This window comes from Capricornis sumatraensis, chromosome 13, assembly GCF_032405125.1.
Source record: "Capricornis sumatraensis isolate serow.1 chromosome 13, serow.2, whole genome shotgun sequence".
NCBI lineage: Eukaryota > Metazoa > Chordata > Mammalia > Artiodactyla > Bovidae > Capricornis > Capricornis sumatraensis.
Window position 1 is genome coordinate 29,811,124 of NC_091081.1, and position 5,953 is coordinate 29,817,076.

General features: G+C 42.7%; 1 pseudogene; it reads right to left on the reverse strand.

The window, feature by feature from the left end:
- Positions 1-339: 339 nt before the first annotated feature.
- LOC138089892 (transgelin-2 pseudogene) lies at positions 340-936 on the reverse strand (annotated as a pseudogene).
- Between the last annotated feature and the right edge of the window lie 5,017 nt (positions 937-5,953).

Below are 5,953 nucleotides of genomic sequence, written 5' to 3' on the forward strand. Positions count from 1 at the left end.
AAGGAAAGGATTAGGGCACAGGGCTCCGAGGGAAGAGGCCAGAGGAAAGAGAAGAGGTATGGTATGGAGAGGGGGTGAGGCCCCCCAATTTTGGTCCCAGAGGAAAAGAGGCCAGTTGGTCCAGTTTTGTGGGTTTGGAGAAGGGAATGTATTAGTCAGCACAAGGGGGAGGCCACCATCGGGCACCCCTGAAGGAGACAAGCCAGGCCCCCACCCTGGCAGAAGGGAGTGTGAGAGCTCCCAGGGGCTCTCAGGAGATGTCAGTGCTAAAAAACAAACAAACAAATAAACATATATATTAACCATTCACGGAGGGCAGTGGCAGGGCTGCAGAGCAGATCAGAGGATTTGGCGTGGCATAACATAGCTGGTCATGCCTGAGAAGCCCCGCGGTTGGTCCCCATCTGTAAGCCAATCACATACTTGCCCTCCTGCAGTTGGTTGTCTGGGAAGTACCGAGGGTTCTCCTTGGATTTCTTGGGAAACCAGATAGGATCCCCAGAGAAGAGCCCATTGTCCTGGGCTACTGACAGCCTGCCCAGATTCATCAGTGTCCGCTGCACACAGGCTATGTTCTTTTCTTCCCAGAGGTCCACAGTCTGGGAGATGTCATTGGTGTTGATGCCGTTAGCGCTTGGCTACTTGGAGGAACTGGGAGATCTGCTCCATCTGCTTGAAGGCCATGGTGGAGGCCTGGATCTTCTTCACTGGGGCCTGCCCCTCGGGGTTCAGCCCATTAATGAGCTCACACAGCACTGTGCCATCCTTGAGCCAGTTCTGGAAGTTCTCGCACCCAGGCTGAGGCCAGCCCAAATGATTGTGGTACTGGGTGGTGATCCACTGGATCAGGATTTGCTCCAGGTCCTCATCGTATTGTTTCTCAGTCTTCTGCTGTACCTCCTGGCTCAGGCCATAGGCGGGTCCCCTGTTGGCCATTCGGAAGGGTGGCGGCAGTGGCTGTAGGGGTGGTTCACGTGAGTCGGAGAGTTGCGCACTGGAGGCGGGTGCTGCAGTGCGAGTCTGAATTTATTTTTTAAAAACTATTTATTTTTGGCTGTGCTGGATTTTAGTTGTGGTGCATTGGCTCTTTGTTGTGGCATGTGAGCTGCTCTCTAGTTGTAGCACTTGGGCTCAGTAGTTGTGGGACATGGGCTTACTTACCCTGTGGCATGTGAGATCTTAGTTCCTTGACCAGGGGTTGAACCCACATCCCTTGCATTGGAAAGTGGATTTTTGATCACTGGACCACCAGGTAAGTCCCTTGTATTTATTTCAAATCTATGGTTATTAATCTTTTGGATCACAGACCCCTATTGAAAAAAAACTATGATGAAAGTTGTAACATTCTACTCAGAAAGATATACACACATGGTAGGATTCACAAATGCCCTGAACGCACAGATACCTGACAAATTAAGAAACTATCTTTTCATTTTTATTAATTTTTTGAGTAAGAATATTTACATGGAACAAAAATTTTAAAGTAATAAACTTAATGAATAGCCTGTTCTAGCCCTCTTCCCATAATATTCAATTCAATTCCTATTCTATCAAAGTGACCACATTTTATGTATTCTTCTGGAGACAGTCTCTGTATATGAACACAGGAACATTAAAAATTCTTTTTTCTGACTTTTTTTTCCATTTATATTGGCAATTATTCCACATTGGGTACCTAAGGTTTCAAATGCACAGGATTCTATTGCATTGCCATACCCTAATTTTTTTACAATGTGTTTTTAGATTTTGAAACAATTTCAAGCTTATAAAAAATCTGGAAGTACAGTACAAATCATTTCTTTTCAAAACCAACTGAAAGTAAGTTGCTGAATCAAAATGAAAATGAGATATCACCTCACACCAGTCAGAATGGCTATCATAAAAAAAATCTACAAATGACAAATGCTGGAGAGGGTGTAGAGAAAAGAGAACCCTCCTACACTGTTGGTGGGAATTTAAATTGGCGCAGCCATTATGAAAAACAGTCTGGAAGTTCCTTATAAAAACTAAAAACAGAGCTACTATATGATCCAGCAATCTCACTCCTGGGTATATATCAGGAAAAGATGAAAAACTCTACTTTGAAAAGGTACACGCATCCCAATGTTCACAGCAGCACTAGCACAATAGTGACTACATACAACAGCCACAGACATGGAAGCAACCTAAGTGTCCATTGACAGATGAATAGCTAAAGAAGATATATACAATGAAATTCTACTCAGCCATAAAAAGAATGAAATATTGCCATTTGCAGCAATATGGATAGACCTAGAGAACATCATACTATGTGAAGTAAGTCAGACAGAAAAAGACAAATATTATATGATATCACTTATATGTGGAATCTAAGAAATAATACAAATGAATGTATATACAAAGCATAAACAGACTCATAGGCATAGAAAACAAACTTATGGTTACCAATGGGGAAAGGGAGGGGGGAGAGGGATAAATTAGAAGTATAGGATTAACAGATACACACTACTGTATATAAAATAGGTAAGCAACAAGGATTTACTATATAACACAGGAACAATATTTAATATCTTATAATAACCTATAATGGAAAATAATCTGAAAATATAAATATATGACTGAATCACTTTGCTGTATACTTGAAACTAACACAGTATTTTAAATCAGCTATAACCTCAAAAAAAAAAAAAGTAAGTTTCTGACTTGATGTCCTATCACCTCTGAATGCTTTTCTGTGTATTTTATACAAATTAAAACATTTTCTTGCATAACCCCAAACAACTATCAAAATCAGGAAATTAACATTGTACATTACTACCATCTAATTTTCAGATCACATTCAAATTTCACTAGTTGTCCAGACAATGTCTTTTATGTCAGGTGCAATTCCTCAATCTTTTCTTGACTCATAACACTGTAGATTACAGGTTAGATATTTTGCAGAATGGGCCTTAACTTGATTCATATGATATTTTCTCATGATTAGAATAAGTTTATGCACCTTTGGTAGGAGAACAATAGAACTGGTGCTATGTTCTGCTAACTGCATTCTATCAGGTGGCATTACAGTTTCTATTTGTTCCATTATGATGATGTTCATGTTGATCATTTGATTAATGTGGAATCTGACAGACTTCTCCACTGTAAAGTTACTCATATTTTCCCATTTATAATCAATACGTGTTTTTAAGCAGGTGATTTTGAAAATATGTAAATACTTTAATCCCCATGAAACATTCACCTTATTCATTTATTTAAATATATCACTACAGGCTCATGGTTTCCTGCTTTATTCAATGGTTTACGACCCATCATTATTAACCATCATTATTTTGATCCTCAAATTGTCCCAGATATGGCCAGTGGGAAGCCTAGTTAAGCTGGTTTCCATGTGTTCTTTTCTAAAAAAATATTTATTTATTTGGTTGCGTTGGGTATTAGTTGTGGCACGTGGGGTTTTTGCTTTTGGACATGGACTCTCTCTAGTTGTAGCGTGCAGGCTTGGTTGCCCTATGGCATGTGGGATCTTAGTTCCCTGACCAGGGATGGAACCCATGTCTCCTATATTGTAAGTCAGATTCTTAGCCACTGGACCACCAGGGAAGTCCTCTGTGTGTTCTTGACATGTTCCCATCATTCTTCCAGCACTTCCTTACTTTCTAGTACAAAAAGATGATCCAGGCTAAACATGCTTTTCCTGCCCCAGTGGTAGAATCAGCTATTTCTCTAAGAATTCTTGATTCCTTTTAGTAGAGAATGACATTTAGAAGCCACAATCTATTTCTATATCTCTATGAATTGCAGCCACTGATATTGCTAATTCTATTCCAACGCTGGAGAAGGAAATGGCTACCCATTCTAATATTCTTGCTTGGAGAATCCCATGGGCAGTGGAGCCTCATGTGTTATAGTCCATGGGGTTGCAAAGAGTCAGACATGACTAAGCTACTGACCCACCCCAACACTACAGAGTTCATTCTCCCTTCCTATTTGTTTTCTCCCTTTTCCTGTTTGTAACTCCCTTCTTGGACAATAAGAAACCAGACTCCCATTATCCTTTATATATTTACCTATTTGATCAATCCTTCTGAAGGTAAGCAAAATCCCGGTCACTGCTGTACCTTCCCTTACATGGAAACCTTTGTTACCCAACTCAGGATCCAATACCCTGCATCAGGATCCCCCACCCTCACCATGTCTTCCTCTTCTTACCTGTGCTCCAATATCCCTCTCTGGATTGCTGACATCCCCACCTGACAAACCATAGATGTCTACTTTATTCTACTTGATCTAATGGCTTTAGGATGGCATTGTTCCAGGAATGGAAGTTTGAAATTGAATGGTTTGTCCAGGATTTTCCAGGTGTTTGTGTTGAATGCAGGTTTGTGCTGCATTCCCAGGAACCCCTTCAGCTCTAAGGAAGCCTGGACATTAGCCACTCCAGGAAAATAAGCTGTCTTAATTTTCTCAAAGGTCATCATATAACTTTTTAGGTCTTTCTATACGTTAGAATTACCACTCAAGAGCTCTTTAGGAACCATTGTGAGTAAATTATTAAACCTCCATGGAAAAAAATATAGCATAATCAACAACATCGTAAATGCACATACTCTCTGGCCCAGAAAGTCTCCTGCTAGAAATTTATCTTAAACGTATATCAACCTTGTATAGATATGATTACCTGCAATATCGTTTTTAATAGTAAAAGGATAAATTAAAGGGGCATTAAAAAAATTATAGACCCTTTCCCATTAGGAACACAGAACAATAATCATATTGGCTAAAAAGTTTAACAACTCTCAGAAACAGAAAATAACACCATAAAATGAAACAGCTCTGCAATTCACAAGGCAAAAACAAAAGCAGGATGACACAAAACAGCCAGGAAATAATTTTTCTACCACATTTGTCAGCTACTTGTCAGAAAACCGTTTCCCAGGTCATTAGCTAAATTCTTTACACAGCCCAGTAGTGGTATCAGGACACTTTTCAGAGTGTCCCCAAAAATTGCCTCGGGCTTGCCAGAAACTGGAGAGGAATTGAGCGGTTTGGTCAGGATTTTCCAGCTTTTTGCACTGGATACAGGTTTGTGCTGCACCCCAGGGACCCCTTCAGTAGCAAGGACCAGCCCAGGACCAGGCTACACAGTGAGAAAAAGTAGACGGGCGCTGTCCAACATGGCACCGCTCGCCAGACAGGGCTATTCACATTCAAATTCAGTACGGTTAAAAATTCAGTTCCCGGGTCGCGGTCGCTACAGTACGAGTGCTCAACAGTCACAAGCAGGCTAGTGGCTACCGTATTAGCGCAGACGTAGAATCTTTCCATCACCTCGGGAAGTCTATCGGACAGCGCTGACACAGTTTAGAGTTAAAAAACAAGAACAAGTTTGTAAGCCACTAGGCTCCACAATCAAAAACAACCAAGAGACGTTATTACTCTTTCCAAATATTTTGAGGGGAAAAATTATACTAAGAAACATCAAATAAAAAGAAACCTGCAAAGGCACCTGCCAGCAGGCTCCCTCAGCAACTCACTCGTTAATTCCCACGGCGGAGGCCGTCAGTATTTCTGTGGTACATAACTCCTCAGACTTGTAGGACTCAGCAAACTCCCAAGGCGATGGGCAACTGAGGGCAAGACTCCTAAGATTTAACTGTTCAAAGCGGCCGACGCCTGTATTCACAGCGCGGGCGAGCCTCGGCTCGGTGTTCCACAGCCGGACGCCGCCCGGGTCTCGCGCGACCCTCAGTCAGGCGCTTGTCACCGGCTGGGAGCGCGACGCCGCCAGTGTGTGCGCGCTCCCGCACGCGCGCAAGCCCGCGGCGCGAGCGGCTCTCGGCGGCCAATGGGGCAGAGAGCCGCGCGCCGGGGGCGGGGCCGTGACGCGCGCACCTCGTGACCCTGCTAGCGGCCTGCGCCTGAGGAAGCCGGAAGCGGCTGCTATCCGCAGCCCCGACTGGAAGTGAACAGG